We start from the raw sequence: 19,106 nt of genomic DNA, 5'->3' as shown, positions 1-19,106 counted from the left end.
ATCTCGTTTCCTAGACTGTTATGTAAAAAAACCGGTACATTTATTAGAACATGATAGCATTTCCTATCTTATTGATGGACCTTTTGTTCATAAATATTGCATGAAACGTAACAATTAAGATTAAATGCCTCAGTATTCTCTCTGTTCAGATTGGTCTGCATCCCCCGTTTCATCATCTCAGCTTCATGCGGTGTCACCAAACTAATAAAAATCTTAGTGCCCCAAATCGCTCTAAACCTTTCCTGTCCATGTACCCGTCCAAATGTCTTTTAAATGTTGTTATTATACCTTGTTCAATCACTTCCTCGGACAGCCACCCACCACCCCCTGTGTGAAATAATTAACCCTTTGTGTGTCACGATGGCACAGTGGTAGAGCCACTACCTCACAGCGCTAGAGACCCAGGTTCAATCCTGACCTTGGGTCCTTTATGTATAGAGTTTGGACGTTGCTCCGGTTTTCTACCACATTCCAAAGACATGTGGATTTGTAGGTTACTTGACTTCTGCAGATTGTCACTAGCGTGTAGGATAGACCTAGTGTACGGGTGATCACTGGTTGGCACAGACTTGGTGGGCCGAAGGGCCTGTTTCCACGGCGTGTCTCTAAACTAAACTCTGGTTCCTATTAAATATTTTTCCTCTCATCTTAAACTTATGCCCTCTCATTCTTGATTCCCTTACCGTGCATTCACCCTCTCTGTTCCCCTCATGATTTTGTACACAATGACCATGTTTTAAACGTTGAATGTAAAGAGGTATCTTTAAGTTGAGACACAAGAATTGCAGATAATAAACAATAGACAATAGGTGCAGGAGCAGGCCATTTGGCCCTTCAAGCCAGCACCGCCATTCAATGTGAACATGGCTGATCATCCACAATCAGTACCCCGTTCCTGCCTTCTCCCCATATCCCCTGACTCCGCTATTTTAAGAGCCCTATCTAGCTCCCTCTTGAAAGCATCCAGAGAACCTGTCTCCACTGCTGAGGCAGAGAATTCCACAGACTCACCACTCTCTGTGAGAAAAAGTGTTTCCTCGTCCCCGTTCTAAATGGCACACTCCTTATTCTTAAACTGTGGCCCCTGGTTCTGGACTCCCCCAACATCGGGAACATGTTTCTGCCTCTAGTGTGTCCAAGCACTTAACAATCTTATATGCTTCAATGAGATGCCCTCTCATCCTTCTAAACTCCAGAATATACAAGCCCAGCTGCTCCATTCTCTCAGCATATGACAGTCCCGCCATCCCGGGAATTAACCTTGTAAACCTACGCTGCACTCCTTCAATAGCAAGAATGTCCTTCCTCAAATTAGGGGACCAAAACTGCACACAATACTCCAGGTGTGGTCTCACTAAGGCTCTGTACAGATACTAGACTTGAGCAAAAAAAAAAGTGTTGGACACATTCAGCAGGTCAGGCAGTTTACGTGGAGTGAATGGACAGGATCCTTCTTCAGACTGATGAAGAATATGGTCGGTCTGAAGAAGGGTCTCAATACAAAACATAGTCTGCCCATTCCCTCCACAGACACTAAATGCCCCGCTGAGTTCCTTCAGCAGTTTATCTTTAAGTTGAGAACTGGCCACAGTGGGAACATAACTTGTATGAGCCATTTATTAGTAATTGGATTAGAATTCAGCCCATCAAGTCTACTCTGCCATGGCTGATCTTTCTTTCCCTCTCAACCCCATTCTCCTGCCTTTTCACCATAACCCCTGACACCCTTACTAATCAAGAATCTGTCAATCTCCGCGTTAAGAATATCCATTGACTTGGGCTCCACAGCCGTCTATGGCAATAAATTCCACGGATTTGCCACCTTCTGACTAAAGAAATTCCTCCTCATCTCCTTTCTAAAGGTATGTCCTTTTATTCCGAGGCTGTGCCCTATGGTCCTAGACTCTCCCACTAGTGGAAACATCCTCCACAAGGATATGGAAGTGTTTTTACACTGCAGAGTAATTACAATTTGGTTGGTGCCAAGATTTGAAGATGTTCCTAGTTGTAATATTTCTCCCAGTCTCAATAACCTTCTTGAAACTATAGTGCTTCCCCTATCTTCATTTCCGAATGCAGATCCCAGAGCGTATATCACTTCCCAAGCCACGTCCGTCTTTCGTTATACTGGTCCAGTTAATAGTCAAGAGAGTTTAGAGATACAGTGTGGAAACAGGCCCTTTGGACCACCGGGTGCACACTGACCAGTGATCCCCCATACACTAGCACTATTCTACACAAAGGACCATTTACAATCTTTACCAAAGCCAATTAACCTTCAAACTGGTTTGTCTTTGAAGTGTGGGAGGAACCCAGAGCACCCAGAGAAAACCTACACAGTCGCGTGGAGAATGTACAAACTCTGTACATACAGCATCCGTGGTCGGGATCGAACCTGGGTCTCTGGCATTTTAAGGCAGCAACACTACCACTGCGCCACTCTACACATATAATTGTCTTATGTACTGGCAACAGAGCAATTACATTCTTACTTAATGCAGCTCTACAGGAAACAATAACACGATAACACACACAGATAAATATAATTATAAAAAATGCAATTAAACATTAGTTATGGTTGGTAACCTTATTGGTGCTACCAAAGAGACAGTCCATAGAAGATCATAGTTGCTGAGGTAAGTGTTGTGCCGTGTTCAAGAGCCTGATGGTTGTTGGGAAGATGCTGTTCTTGAACGCGGAGGTCACGATTCTCAGGCTTCTTCCCGATGGTTACAGCAAGATAAGAGCGTGGCCAGGGTGTTGTGAGTCTTTGATGATGCTGGCTGCTTTTTTGAGTCAGCACCTCTTGTAGATCCCTTAGATGGTGGGGAGGTCAGTACCCATGACGGACCGGGCAGTGTCCACCACTCTCTGTAGTCTCCTTCATTCCGGGGCTGAACCAGGCCATGATGTAACCAGTTAGTGTGCTCTCTACCGTACACCTGTTCAAGAGTATTTGTCAACGTACCGAATCTCCTCAAAGTTCGAAGAAAGTAGAGACGTGATGGGCTTTCTTTATGATTGCATCAATATGCTGGGCCCAGGACAGAAAATCATGCAATAGCTGTCTGGAACTCCCTCACCCAAAGTGATGCAAGGCTATCTCAATCCACAATAACCAGACAGAGGTAGATAAAAATGCTGGAGAAACTCAGAGGGTGAGGCAGCATCTATGGAGCGAAGGGATTGGGTCTCGACCCAAACGTCGCCAATTCCTTCTCTTCATAGATGCTGAATTTCTCCAGCATTTTTGTCTACCTTCAATTTTCCAGCATCTGCAGTTCCTTCTTAAACATGACCGGACAGGGATTGGACACCTCTCAGTCTGCCTTGGGCCACGTGATCTCCTGGTTGCCAAACACTTATACTGTCCTTGTTTAAGAAAGAACTGCAGATGCTGGTAAAATCGAAGGTAGACACAAAATGCTGGAGTAACTCAGCAGGTGAGAAGGAATTGGGTCTCGACCTGAAACGTTGCCAATTCCTTGTCTTCATAGATGCTGCCTCCCGCTGAGTTACTCCAGCATTTTGTGTCTACCCCCCCCATACTGACCTTTCTGTCCTGGGCCTCCTCCACTCTCAGAATGAGGCCACATGTAAACTGGAGGAAAAGCACCTCATATTTCACGGGCGATTTACAACCTAGTGGTATGAATATTGATTTTTCTAACTTCAAGTAACCCTTGCTTTCCTTCTCTCTCCATCCCTCCCCCACCTTAGTTCTCCAACTAGTTTCACTGTGCTCCTGTTTGTTTGAACTGATTGTGTGCCTCCTTGTTACCTTCCCCTCAGCTAACAATGATCCATTCTACATTTCCTTGACCGTTGTCTGCTGTTCATCAACTGTTGTTTTCACACCTTTACCTGTCACTCCCCTGACTCAGTCTGAAGAAAGGTCTCGACCTGAAACCTCACCCATTCCTTCTCTCGAGGGATGCTGCCTGTCCCGCTTCATTACTCCAGCATTTTGTGTCTATCTTCGGTGTAAACCAACATCTGCAGTTCCTTCCTATTCATACACACACATATATATCACACACTGTGAGCATCCACTTTATCCTTACCCCTCATGATTTTGTACACCTCGGCCTCCTACGCTTCAATAACAAAAATCCCAACCTCTCCCTGTAACTCAAGCGCGCAGCCCAGGTAGCAGATGTCAGAAGGCAGTACAATAGATGTTCTTATCACACCCTGGAAGAGGATGCAAACCATGGGGGAGATCGATTCGATGTCGCAGATAAGCAGGCGTTGCAGACAGTACAAGCACTTAACCAAAGTTCATCCGCACTTTCTTCAAGTCCTGGTAACAAAGAGATCTGAAACTTCAATCACCCTCCTGGTTAATAGAGGAACCAACATTCCCGGCTCGTGTTTACTAGGGCCTGATAGGGGCAGTGGAATGCACATTTTCTCTGTAATGTCAGAGGCTGAGAGGGGGACCTGATATATATAATTGTGGGAGGCATAGATAGGCCGGACTGTCGGAAACATTTTCCTGGGGTGGAAATGTCAAAGGCTAAAGGCGGCACAATGGCACAGCAAGTAGAGCTGCTGCCTCACAGCGCCAGAGACCCGGGTTCGATTCTGACTACGGGTACTCAATGTACAGAGTTTGTATGTTCTCCCTGTAACCGCATGTGTTTTCCCCGGGTGCTCCAGCGTCCTCCCACACTACAAAGACGTACAGGTTTGTAGGTTAATTGGCTTTGGTAAAAATTGTAAATTGTCACTAGTGTATAGGATAGTGCTAGTGTACAGGGATCGCTGATCCGTGCGGACCCGGTGGGCCGAAGAGCCTGTTTCCATGTTGTATCTCTAAACGAAACTAAACATTGAACTCTCCAATTTTAGTCATAGAGTCACGGAGTCATACAGCAGGGAAACTGGCCCTTCGACCCAACCAAGAAGCCCCATCTAAGCTGGTCCCATTTGCCTGCATTTGGTCCACATTCCTCTAAATTTAAATCAGTTACAACTGAACATTTAGATGAAGCCAGACTATTGATTTCATTTGCATTCTCCCAGTCTGTATCTGGTTGATAATCTTTTTTTTCAATCCTAAATTGTACAATTTTTTTTCCCAACGATGGCTATTTTCAGGTAATTTACGAAAACTTTTGAATATTACTTTTTTTGCTTTTTGTAATTAAAAGACATGCAGCAATCGCCATTGTTAATGAATGCAGTTACTCTTGGGACACCAATACATACAAATATGTAAACTTTGCCAACTGAAAAAAGTGTTCCTTCCTCATACTTCCTCTAAAGTGACCTGAAAATATAACGATTGGATTACAGCTCTTCATCGGCTTTTCTTTGCAGTAATCTTTTCAACTAAAGAATTCAGATGCCATTATCTTTCAACATGAATAAGAACAATTCTCGATGAAATTGTGTATTGAAAGCAAATGAAATATAAGACATTGAAGGTAAACATCTGCCCCTTTCTCCCTATCCCTGTCGCCCCCCCCTCTCTTCTCTGTGCCCCACCTGTGCACCCATTTCTTCTTTTCCCCGTCCTCCCTTCCACTTCCATCTACATTCTTTCGTCTGGCTTCGCATTTCATGCCTTCTATCCTTATCTAATACTTTTTATCTTTTCATCCCTGGACTTTGCCCCTCTATCTGCCTATGAAAACCCTCTTCATCTTTATCTACCTATCACTTGCCAGGTTTTGTCATGCCCCACCTCTCTTTTCCAACTTTCTCCCATGTCTGGGGGGAAAGAAAAGCTTTACATTTACCAAGCCAATTTACCTACATACCTGTACGTCTTTGGAATGGGGGAGGAAACCGAAGATCTTGGAGAAAACCCACACGGTCACGGGGAGAACATACAAACTCCATAAAGACAGCACCCGTAGTCGGGATTGAACCCGGGTCTCCGGTGCTGTAAGGCAGCAACTCTACCGCTGCGCCACTGTGCTGTCACCTATCTACGTTCTCCAAGGATGTTGCAAGAGTTACCCCAGAATTTTGTGTCTTTTTTGGTAAACCAACGTCTGCAGTTCCATGTGTTTACAAAAAAAAGGAAAGTGCTGTAGAAACTCGGCAGATCAAGCTGCTTCTGTGATGGTGAATGGACAGACAACATTTTCGGTCGTTTTGAGTCTGAAGAAGGATCATAACCTGAAACGCCACTTGTTTGTTCTCTCCACAGATGCTGCCTGACCTGCTGAGGTCCCCCAGCACTTTGTGTTTTGCAAATGTACAGGGTGTTGGTGAGGCCACACCTGGAGTACTATGCACCTTTTGTCTCTAGACTGCTGCAGCTCACACAAAGTGAATCAGGCAGGTTAGAGTCAAGGAAGGAACATTGTAGACACATGGAACTGCAGAATATTGCGTAGAACACAAGGTGCTGGCGTAACTCGGTGAGTCAGGCAGCATTTCTGGAGAACATGGATAAGTGATGTTTCAGGTCGGGACCTTTCTTCAGACTGAAAAAACGTCGCCTATCCATGTTCTCCAGGGATACTGCCTGACTGGCTGAGTTACTCCTTGTAGACACAAGGAACTGTAGAATCTTGCCTAGAAAGCAATGTCCTTCCTTGACCCTAACTTGCCTGATACATTTGCTGACTTACTCCAGCACTTTGTGTGCTTTTTTTTCAAGGAAGGACTTTCCCTGACTGTGGAAAACTTCTGTGGATGATTTATTTTGGTCAAAGTTGTATGGATGGAGTGAAAACTGGTAGAGCACAATCCAATAACTAGCCAAGGGTTCATGATTTAAATAATCATCATGAAATTTGTCTGGATTTAAAAAATACAGTCACAGAACAGTTCTTTGGATGTGTAACCTTTCTGGCAGATATACACAGCGTGCATATTTCTTGTTTGGCAAAATGTGCGTGAGAGAGAGAGGGAACAATTTATTCCTGGTCGGTCAGTTCAGCAGCTGGCAGCTTCATCCGCCCTCCATCAAAGAGACACACGCCATTGATTGCTTTTTCAGGCAAGTAATGCGGAGATGCATGACTGTACCTGTGAGCAGAACCTTTGGCCATGTGCTCTGGGTGAAGTAGGATTTGCAATGGTTGTTGAGCCCTGTCCAATGACGTCGAATGATTCCACTGACAGCCATCTGGCCCATTGGAAAATTGCTCAGTCTGGAATGAAGTTTAGTTCTTTTATCCTCTGGGAATGAGGTACTAAACCAGGAAGTGCTGGGAATGTACAGAAGATAGACACAAAATGCTTAGTTTAGTTCAGAGATACAGCGCAGAAACAGGCCCTTTGTCCCACCGAGCCTGCACTGACCAGTGAATACCCCGTACACTAGCACTATCCCACACACTAAGGATAATTTACAATTTTTACCGAAGCCAATTAACCTATAAACCTGTACGTCTTTGGAATGTGGGAGGAAACCGGAGCACCCGGAGAAAACCCATGCGGTCACGAGGAGAATATGCAAACTCCAGACATTATAAACTCTGTACAGACAGTGCCCATAGTCAGGATTGAACCCAGATCTATGGCACTGTAAGGCAGCAATTCTACTGCTGTGCCACCGTGCCGCCCCTTGCTGGAGTTGAAAATGCTGGAGTAACTCAACGGGTCAGGCAGCGTCTGGCGAAAAGGATTAGGTGACATTTTGGATCGGAACCCTTCTTTAGACTGAAAGATAGGGAAGGCCAGAACAAAACAGGGCTGGCAACAGATGACCTCGGGAAGGGTGAAGTCCATAATAGCCCATCGTTAGATGCGCTAATGACGGGTATGCAAGGATGCGCACAGGGTAGGAGAGGGGGAGAGAGAGGGGGGCAATACAAATATGGCCTTTGGTACCTGAGATCTGGAGAAGGGAAGGATTCACCCTACAACTTCTACAACGATGTTACCAAGGAGTTTAAGGCTTGTGGACATGTAGAGAGAGGTTGGGATTTTTTTCTTTGGCTGTGGGTTGACCTTATTGTGGTCAAGATCATGAGGGGCATGGTTAAAGGGAATACTTTTCCCCAGGGTAGAGGATACCAAAACGAGGGCATGGGCTTAAGGAAAGAGATTTAAGAGAGTCTTTTAGTGTGGTTTAGAGCAATTTATAGAGGGCCAATTAATCTACAAACCCCCCACATCTTTAGGATGTGGGAGGAAACCAGAGCACCTGGAGGAAACCCACGCGGTCACGGGGAGAATGTGCAAACTCCGCACAGACAGGATCAGGATCGAACTCGGATCACTGGCACTGTGAGGCAGCAACTCTCCAGCTGTGCATCTGTGCCCCCCTGTCAAGCTGATCAAGTCCTGAATCACAACATTGTCACTCAGAGGGTAGTCCATATCTACAATGAGCTGCCAGAGGAAGCTGTAGATGAGTACAATAACAGTTTTTAAACGACATTTGAACAGATATGTAGATAGGAAGGTACACAAAAAAGCTGGAGAAACTCAGCGGGTGCAGCAGCATCTATGGAGCGAAGGAAATAGGCAACGTTTCGGGCCGAAACCCCTCTTCAGACTGATCGGGGGTGGGGGGGCGGGGAGAAGAAAGAAGAAGAGTCTTTCTCTTATAGATAGGAAGGGTTTGGATGAGGATTAGGATGTGGAAGGGGCAGTACTGAGGGAGGCCATATGTAGAATTTTCCTGAGGTTAATTAGTTTCTCATCGTTAATTCAACTTTATATCGCTTCCATTAGTGTTTGGGACATCCCTGGGCAGAACACAGATACAACCCTTTCTTTACCCTCTCCTGGGCAGGACTCTAAGCTGTGCTTCTGATAACTGAAGTGTATTGCTGCTCCTTCCTACTGTCCTGGCGACAACATACAGTTAAATCCACACTGAGCCCTGGCAGATGGCCCAGACATTATCAGATATGGGATGGAGCTACATGACTGAGACTCAGGCATCTGCGTCCACCTGTATGAACTTGAGTAACTGGAGAAAATGACAGTGTTATGCTGCCAATCTTTCTGACTGCATTCACTGCCCAGTCTTGTTTTAATTCCCTTCGCACCGACAAGCTAACGCCAACGTTCAGAAACAAAAAAATCATTGCAGATGGTGGTTTATACCAAGGATAGATACAAAGTGCTGGTTTATAACTCAGTGGGACAGGCAGCATCTCTAGAGATGGGTGACGTTTCGGGTTGGGACCCTTCTTCAGACTCTGGAGAAAAAAGGATAGGTTTGTGTCGGGACACTTGTTCAGGTTCTGAAGAAGTGTCCCGACCCGAAACCTCACCCATCCCCTTTCTCTAGAGATGCTGCCTGACCTTGCTGAGTTACTCCAGCACTTTGTGTCTATCTTTGGTAAACACCAGCATTTGATAGATTTTATTGACAATAAATTCAACTTGACTTGACTTACCTTGATTTGAAGTTTATTGGTGTGGGAAATTCATTGAATGTAGTAAATTGGATATTTTTGAACCAGATTGAAACAGCATGCATATTGGAGACCTGTGGGGCAGTGGGATTAGTGTTTAGATTGAGACATGGTTGAGTAGAAAGAAGGGCAGTATGAATAGTTTGGGGATTGGTGCAGGACAGTGTAGAAAGTGGGGCATTGGGATTAGTTTTGGGTTTGATGCAAGTTTGGGTAGAAAGTTGGGAAGTGAGATTAGTTTGGGGGTTGATGCAGGACTGTAGAAAGTGGGGCTGCGAGAATAGTTTGGGGATTGGGGAAGGGTGGTGCAGAAAATGAGGTTGTGGGAAGTTTGGGGATTGTTGCAGGACAGTGCAGAGAGTGGGGCGGTAGGATTAGTTTAGGAATTGGGTTAAAACTGTGCAGAAATATAGACGGAGGGATTAGTTTGGGGATTAGTGTAGGACAGTGTTGGAAGTGGAGCAGTGCGCTATTATGTTTGGAACAGCACCCAGAGTGCGTGAGATTTAACCCCACGCACAGGCAACTCATCCTAACACCATGAACAAATCAGCAGAAAGTTTAAACACATTGGCCCTTCCATCATTTTGAAGACATAATTGCAACAAACATAAGGAAATGTGGACTGAGGACAGGATAGTCCGTCTGTTAAACCCATGGGGTAAGGGACACACTGCCACATGAGTCCTTGCTCAACGTATTATTTCTCAACTGGATATGATCAAACCTCACTTATTTCTGTCTCATGCGCAAATGTAATCCAGCCAAATCTCCCTCCCAGCAGTTATCACAGTAGAACGCTGCTGATGGTATTACCGATAATCCTAAAAGCATGCAGTTACAAAACGTCCCGTGATTTGCATTTGTTTTGAACTTTGTAACCTTGAGGAAATTATAATTTAGTTCAGTTTACGCATACAGCATGGAAATAGGCCCTTCGGCCCATTCACTAGGATGGTGGAATCAAGAACGAGGGCACAGGTTTAAGGTGAGAGGGGAAACATTTTAATAGGAACCTGAGGGGCAACGTTTTCATTCAGAGGGTGGTGGGTATATGGAACGAGCTGCCAGAGGAGGTAGTTGAGGCAGGTATAATAACATTTAAAAGAAAATTGGACAGGTACATGGATAGGAAAGGTTTAGAGGGCTCGGGGCCAAATGCAGGCAGTTGGGACTAGTGTAGATGAGGCATCTTGGATGAGTTGGGCCGAAGGGCCTGCTTCCCTGCTGCATGATTCTATGACTCTACTTGCTGATGGAACAAACCTAAAGAGCCAAGTGGCTTTCCGCCATGCCTGTTTACCATGTTTCCTCTCTGTCCCCCCCTCGTTACTGATTTTCCCTCAGTTCCCCCACATGCTTGGTGTTTGAGCGTGAACCTTCCAACTATTGTTGGGGTTGGTTAGGGAACTGATTGGAAGCAGATGTGGAAACAGCTGGCCAGGGCTGTGGCAGTTACTTCCACGCAAGGCAGTCGCTCTGGCATGAGGCACGAGGTTTATTCCGAGACCGGCAGCCACGTACCCAGCTGGAGCCTCCCCAGGCACCTATCCCTGGAACAGACGGGGTGAATGTAGAGTCATTTCCCCAGGGTAGAGGTTCAGGAACCAGACATTGGTTTAAGGCAAGAGGGAAGATATTTAATACGAAACTAAGAGGTAATCTTTTCACACAGAGGGGTGTGGGTGTATGGAATAAGCTGTCAAAGGCCATCGGGCCGGCACAGTGGCGCAGCAATAGAGCTGCTGCCTTACAGCGCCAGGGACCAGGTTTGATCCCGACTACGGGTGCTGTCTGTACGAAGTTAATATGTTCTCCCTGAGATCGTGAGGGATAACTTTTTTACACAAAGGGTGGTGGGTGTATGGAATGAGCTGCCGGAGGAGGTAGTTGAGGCAGGCATTATCACAACATTTAAGAGTCATTTGGACAGGTACATGGATAGGATAGCTTTAGGGGAATATGGGCCAAACACAGGCAGATGGGACTAGTATAGAAGGGGCATGTTGGTTGGCTTGGGCAAGTTGGGCTGAAGGGCCAACTTCCACACTGATTCTTAGAATATGAATGGAGGGATATGGATCATGTACAGGCAGAGAAGATTAGTTTAACTTGATACCATGTTCAGCACGGACATTGTGGGCTGAAGGGCCTGTTCCTGCACTCTTTCCCCCTCTGTGTTCCCAGCAGCGGGAGAAGATGGAAAGGTGGCAAGGTATTGAAAGGAAAACGGACATTTTCCCACTTCGCTTGACTTGCGCACATCAGGGAGCTGCGGGCATGCACATCTGCACAGCAGGTTGCGGCAGCTGCAGGGGGAGACATCCCAGGGGAGACTGCAGTGCTGACGTGTGCTGGCCGGGCAGCCTTCCAGCTTGAAACTAAACCCAACGTGATGTGTTCCCATGCCAAGATGCACTTGAAGCCCAGGACTCACATGACACACTCAACATTGCTCCATCTGTAGTTTTGCCATCACAACTTAAATATCAAAATTAAAATCACATCAAAAGTGTATAATTTGAACATAGAACAGTACAGACATGCATCTCTGGAGAACATGGGTAGGTGATGATTCGGGTCGGGGTTCTTTAGACGTTTTGAATCTGAAGAAGGATCATGACCTGAAACGTCACCTGTCCATTCCCTCCACAGATGCTGTCTGACCCTCCGAGTTCCTCCAGTACTTTGTGCTTTGTAAATGTACATGGTGTTGGTGAAGCCACACTGCATACTGAGAGAAGTCCTTTTGTCTCTAGACTGCTTCAGAGCACACACAGTGAATCAGTCAAGGAAGGAAATTGTCGACACAAGGAACTGAAGAATCTTGCAACACAAAGTGCTGAAGTAACTTTGTGTCAGGCAGCATCTCTGGGGAGCATGGATAGGTGACGTTTTCGGTTCAGGACCTTTCTTCATAGGTGTTGCCCGACCTGCTGAATTACTCCAGCACTTTGTGTCTTTTGTGTAAACCAGCATCTGCAGTTCCTTGTTTCTAAAATAGAACAGTAGACTACTAGAACAGGCCCTTCGGCCCACAATGTCCATGCCGAACATAATGCCAACACCAACTCTTATCTGCCAGTACATAATCCATATCCCTCCTTTCCCTGCATTTCCATGTGTCTATCCAAAAGTGTCTTACACAGCATTATGTATTAGAAATAATGGTATTTAATGCCACAAAATTATGCGAGGCATAGGTAGGTTGGGCAGTCAGAACCTGTTTTCCCTGGGGTGTAAGGGTCAAAAACTAGAGGTTTTAGCTTTAAAGTGAGAGGGGTAAAATTTAATGGAGATATGCAGGGGAATTTAATTTTACACAGAGAGTGGTGGGTGCCTGGAATGTGCTGCCAGGGGTGGGGGTGGAGGCAGATAACGATAGTGGCATTTAAGAGGCGTTTAGATAGGCACAAGGATATGCAGGGAATGGAGGGATACGGATTACATGCAGTCAGAGGAGATTAGTTTAACTTGGCATCATGTTTGGCACAGACTTTGTGGGCCGAAGGGCCTGTTCCTGTGCTGCACTGTTCTATGTTCAATATGTCAACTGGGTTTGGCAATCATGCACCAGCTGTGCTCCTACCTACAGTCCTAATCAGGGCCGGCCCCATTGAACATTGGGTAAAGACCCACACCACCCTGGCCACACACTCAGTTCAATCATGCCATCGGGAAAAAGAAGGTACAGGAGCCTGAAAACTGTAATGTCCAGGAGCAGCTTCTTCCCTAGTCTTCACAATCAAGTAAGATCAAATAGAACAAGTTGTCCTACAACTTTAGGCTGTGCACGCCATACGCAAGAAGAAGGAGAATAAGAAGGGTTTCCAACCGAAACATCACCCATTTCTTCTATCCAAAGATACTGCCTGTCCCGCTGAGTTACTCCAGCATTTTGTGTCTATCGTCAGTATATTCTGTCGTGCTGCTGCATGTAAAGAATTCATTGTTCTGTTTGGGACAATGGATAATAAAACACTCTTGACTCTTGAATGTGATCTCCCAGAGTTTATGCTGACAGCGATACAGGTTCTGTGGGATGAACAAACAATATAACGTTGAGCCCTCGATGTCTCTGAGCTTACTTGTGACCGATCACAAGTGGAGGTTTAATTCAGGTGTTTACACTGGCTCATTGTGGTGTTGTAGCCTCAGACACAAGACCCGCAGAACAAAGTCAGGCCACGGTGCTTAATCTTCTGTGTCTACAGCCATTTAACTTCAGGAAGAGATAAATGTCCAGCCTTTGTATGAATAGACTAGACACAATAAATCCAGCAACTTGTCTTAAACAAAATATCTTACTGTTATGGAACAAGTAGATCAACACATTAGAAAGGTCAGGCACATCGTTTGCAAGCAAGCTTCAACTGCTTGACTATAGTCAAGTCTTTTCTCGCCTCCAGCTCTTCCCCCCCACCCCACCCTCTACTTTCAGTCTTATGAAGGGTCCCGACCCGAAACATCACCTGTCCTTTTTCTCCAGAGATGCTGCCTGACCCACTGAGATACTCAGCACTTTGTGTCTATCTTTGGTATAAACCAGTGCCTGCAGTTCTTTGTTTCTACAAGATGATGAAGGTTCTCGACCCAAAACGTCACCTATCCATGCCCTGCAGAGATGCTGCCTGATGTACTGAGTTACTTCAGCTCTTTGTGTACTCTTGAGATGATTGTCCTATTAGTTTTTAGAAAACAAATCCAAGAGGGGGTCCATATTCCTGCTGCCTCACAGTGCTGGAGACCTGGGTTTGATCCTGACCTTGGGAGCTGTCTGTGTGTAGTTTGTACGTTCTCCCTGCGACCGCATGGGTTTCCTCCAGGTGCTCCAGTTTCATCCCACATACCAAAGACGTGCGGGTGTGTAGGTTAATTGACCCTCTTTAAAATTGCCCCGAGTGTGTAGGGAGTGGACGGGAAAGTGGGATAACATAGAACAAGTGTGAATCGTTGGTCGATGATTAGCGGAGACACGGTGGGCCGAAGGGTCTGCTTCCATGCTGTATCTCTCTAAATCTAAATCTCTCCAAAATTTAAAACAACTGTCAGTTTGGCGACACAAGAGACAGCAGATGCTGGAATCTTGAGCAATAAAAGCAAAGTGCTGGAGGACTTCACCGGGTTAGGCAGCATCTATGGCTGGAAATGGACATGCAACGTTTCAGGTCAGATTCTTCAGCTTAGATGGGGCATGTTGGTCGGCATGGATGAGTTGGGCCGAAGGGCCTGTTTCTGCTCTTTATGACTCTGTGACCCATTGAGTTCCTCCAGCAGTTTGTTTTTGGCACGTAGATCTACCCAGATTCCAGTTGCTTTGACTCAACCTGTCCAGTGTTGATAGATATCTCCTTGCAAGTAAGGCTGAGATCATTCATGGAGTGACATCACTGCCAAAGTAGAGTTGCCACAGAGATGATTATTTAAACAACAATAACTACAGATCATCCCAGCCTATCTCACCTCCCATAAATCTACCTCTGCAGAAGTTTTGTTGAATTTGTGTGGCAACAGTTGTGATTTTCAAAGTAACTGTAGACTGAATCCCGTAACTGTTTGACACTCCTTTTGAGTAATTCCAAACAGTTAAGACTTGAACAAGACTGTTATATTCAAACATTACCAAAATAGGCACCAATATAATGTCTGTCCAATATTTTAATCGAGACCATGATGATTTTTCTTGAAAAATAAAATAAACTGACTTTCTGCACTGAGATGCTTTGAATACAAAGTCAAGAGTGTTTTATGATCATATCCCAAAACGGAACACTGAAATTCTTACTTGCAGCAGCACACCAGATATGTAAAAATAGACACAAAGTGCTGGAGTAACTCAGCGGGTCAGGCAGCATCTCTGGACAAAAGCCAGACTGAGCCTAGGCCTACGTGATGTGCCGAACACCTCCACTCCGTCCGACTAGGCCTATGCGATCTTTAGGCAAACATGTTAACACCCCTTCCCATTCCCACACTGACTTTTCTGTCCTGGGCCTCCTCCACTGTCAAAGTGAGGCCACATGCAAACTGGAGGAACAAAACCTCGCAATTAGCTTCCCCCTTGACTCCATCCAAGGACCCAAGTAGTCTTTCTAGGTGAGGCAGAGGTTCACCTGCACCTCCTCCAACCTCATCTATTGCATCCACTGCTCTCGATATCAACTGATCTACATCAGTGAGACCAAGCGTAGGATTGGCGATCGCTTCGCCCAATATCTCCGCACAGTTCGCATATACCAACCTGATCTCCCGGTGGCTCAGCATTTCAACTCTCCTTCCCATTCCGAATCCGACCTTTCTGCCCTGCGCCTCCTCCATGGCCAGAGTGAGTCCCACCGAAAATTGGAGTACCTCATATTTCGCTTGGGTAGTTTACACCTCAGAGGTATGAACATTGACTTCTCCAGTTTCAGGTAGTCCTTGCTTTCTCCCTCCTTCCCCTCCACTTCCCAGCTCTCCCACAGCCTACTGTCTCCGCCTCTTCCTTTCTTCTTCCCACCCCCCCCCACCCCCACATCAGTCTGAAGATGTGTCTCGACCCGAAACGTCGCCTATTCCTTCGCTCCATAGAGGCTGCCTCACCCGCTGAGTTTCTCCAGTATTTTTGTCTACCCTCGTATTTAGCTTGGGCAGCTTACAACCCAGTGTTATGATAATGATTTCTCTAACTTCAAGTAACCCTTGCATCCCCTCTCTCTCCGTCCCTCCCCCACCCTAGTCATCGTACTACTGTCACTGTTGTCCTGCTTACCTTCCCTGGTCGTACCCATTGTTATCACCTTTTCCACTGCCAACAATGGACCATTGTGAGCTCCACCTTTCCTTGATCATCGGTGCTGGCTTTGATTTGTTCTTTTCATATGTTTCATTCATTTGTTCTTTGTACCTTTTCATACCTGTTTTCCCCTTCCCCTGACTCTCAGTCAGAAGAAGGGTCTCAACCCAAAACATCACCTATTCCTTACATCCAGAGATGATGCTTGACCCATTGAGTTACTCCAGCATTTTGTGTCTATCTTCGGTTCAACAGTTCCTTCCTACATATTTTATCCATCTACTTTGGTCCATAGGTCAAGGACCTTGATGTAACAGATTCCCCCATATCATTTATCCATAATTATAAATTTGTGTCTCTCGACCTTTGAATCATCCATCAATGGGAACAGCGTCCTTCTCTCAACCGTCTCTAAACCATTCCTGGTCATGGGTGAGAGGTATAGAGGTTTACAAGGTCATGAAAGGAATAGATCGGGTAAATGCACAGTCCTTTGCCCAGAGTAAGGCAATTGAGAGGACGTAGATTTAAGTTGAGGGGGGAAAGATTTAATTTGTGACTGTTAAATTAGTGACCTGAGGGAAAACTTCTTTACACAAAAGATGGTGGGTGTGTGGAACGAGCTGTCGTAGGAGCTCATTGAGGCAGGTATTATCATAACATGTAAGAAACCTTTGGACAGGTGCTTGGATAGGATAGGTTTAGAGGGATATGGGACAAGCACGGGCAGGTGGGACTAGTGTAGATGGGATATGTATTAGTTGGCGTGGGCTAGTTGGGCCATCCATGCTGTATGACTCTATGTCCACCACTCCACAAACCTCCTCTCAACCTCCACTAACCCAAGGAGACAAACCTCAGCTTCTTCACCACCAAGCCCGCAGTGCCTTTCAGGCCCCCACCACTCTCTGTTTTAAAAAAAAGCTTGCCCTGCACATCTCTTTAAACTTCACCGCTCACAACTTAAAGCTATACTGTCTAGTCTTTGACGTTTCCACTATGGGAGGAAAAAGGTTCTAACTGTCTATCCTAGCTATGCCTCACATAATTTTATATATTTTACTTTAGTTTAGAGATACAGCACGGAAACAGGCCCTTCGGCCCACCAAGTCCGCACCAACTAGCGATCCACGTTTTTTTAGTCTAGTTTAGTTTAGAGGTACACTAGCACTATCCTATACACTAGAGACAATTTACAATTCTTACTGAAGCCAATCAACTCACAAACCTGTACATCTTCGGAATGTGGGAGTAAACCAGAACACCCAGAGAAAACCCACGCTGTCGCGGGGAGAACGTACAAACACCGTATAGACAGCACGCCTCTGGCACTTTAAGGCAGCAACTCTACCGTCGCGCAACCTTTCCGCTCCGATTTCTGTCAGGTCTCCCCTCAGGCTTTGACATTCCAGAGAAAACAATCCAAGCAAACAACCACGTTCTCTGGTGTTGCAAAGTCTGTACACCCCCTCACCTCACCTCTACGAACAGCCTTTTATCTCCCATTGCAATAATTTGTATACCTGAGTTCCCTTGAGCTGTGATTACCTAGTATTTATCTCATTAGACTCTATTTATGCATAACTGTGAAACTGAATAACAGCCTTCAGCTACGGAACCTCTGATTAACATCAATAAATGTTGATCTCTGAACAGGTCTAGGAATATTTTCTTCTGCAATATTTCTGTATCAACAGTCACTAATTAAAGAGCAATTAAGACTGCAATTTCTCTTGTAGAGTCCTGTCATTTTCTTTATTCGGCTAATTTATTACTAATTTCCCCTTCAAATAAATACTCCATCAATTTAAGGGAGGTTAAGAACACTGTTATCACTTTGGGCTCGATATATTATTTTTTTGTTCATCAGCCTGATGAGAGAACCATTGTTCTGATTCCTCTAGGCCAGGCAGCTATAGTCTCCAGAAAGAGAAAGTGTAATCATTTCCCTTGGCATCCAGTGGCTTTGTTCGCACCAACTACTTACCGTCAGTATCCAGGGTGTTAACACAGAGCAGTGCAGCACAGGAACAGACCCCATGGCCCACAATGTTCGTCCCGGGTATTATGTCAAGAGTCAAGAGAGTTGTCATGTGTCCCGGATAGGGCAACAAAATGAAATTATGTCTACATAAACTGCAGTTAAATCAAAGTGAAAACTCTAAACAAATTTCATCCAGGGCCTGGAGAAAATGGGGGATTGACTTTCATGCTGAACAAAAGTAGGTGGGAAAGAGCATAAAGAGGTAAAGAGATCACTAACATATGACAGTACAGCACAGGAACAGGCCCTTCGACCCTGCATATCCATGTGCCTATCTAAAAGCCTCTTAAACACCACCATTATATCTGCCTCCACCCTGGCAGCACGTTCCAGGCATGTACTAAACACTTCATTTAAAAAAAATAAAAAATTATTTAATTTTATTAGAAGCAGTGTACAAAAGTATAAACCGCGGCATATGACATAACACATTTATTGTACAGCTTCAATTTTAATTTTTAGCTAAGATGAAAAAGAAAAAGAGAAAAAGCAAGAAAGAGAGAAAGTGAAAGAGAAAGTCAACACTTCATTTTTTAATTGTGTTTTGCTCTTATGTCTTTTGGTTGTGTGTAATTTAGGTATAATCTCTGTATAATTTTTTTATTAGGCGCTGTCGGCTATTTTTTTTATTGTATCTGTAGAAACAAGGAACTGCAGGTGCACCAAAAAGGGCACAAAGTGCTGGAGTAACTCAGCAGGTCTGGCAGCATCTCTGGAGAACATGGACAATCCGTGCTCTCCAGAGATGCTACCTTAAGGGCCTGTCCCAGTTTCACAACCTAATTCACGACCTCTGCCGAGTTTGGCCTTGACTCACATAAGCAGCGTGGCCATCACGAGGTCGTAGGAGGTCCTAGGTAGGTCGTAGCAGGCCGTGATGCTAGTCGTAGGTACTCGTGGCATCAAGTAGGTTGGGGCGTTTTTTCTAGCATGATGAGAAATGTTCACA

The 19,106-nt window shown here is 45.3% G+C and overlaps 1 protein-coding gene across 3 annotated transcripts in view; it reads left to right on the top strand.

Annotated features, from left to right (window-relative positions):
* Positions 1-19,106, top strand: part of lama3 (laminin subunit alpha 3) — a 197,336-nt gene that overhangs the window by 8,922 nt on the left and 169,308 nt on the right. The gene's annotated exons all lie outside the window — the stretch shown is intronic.

This window comes from Amblyraja radiata, chromosome 4 (genome assembly GCF_010909765.2).
Source record: "Amblyraja radiata isolate CabotCenter1 chromosome 4, sAmbRad1.1.pri, whole genome shotgun sequence".
NCBI classification, from domain to species: domain Eukaryota; kingdom Metazoa; phylum Chordata; class Chondrichthyes; order Rajiformes; family Rajidae; genus Amblyraja; species Amblyraja radiata.
Note: the sequence above shows the minus strand (reverse complement) of the source record. Positions and strands in the feature narration are given on the sequence as shown.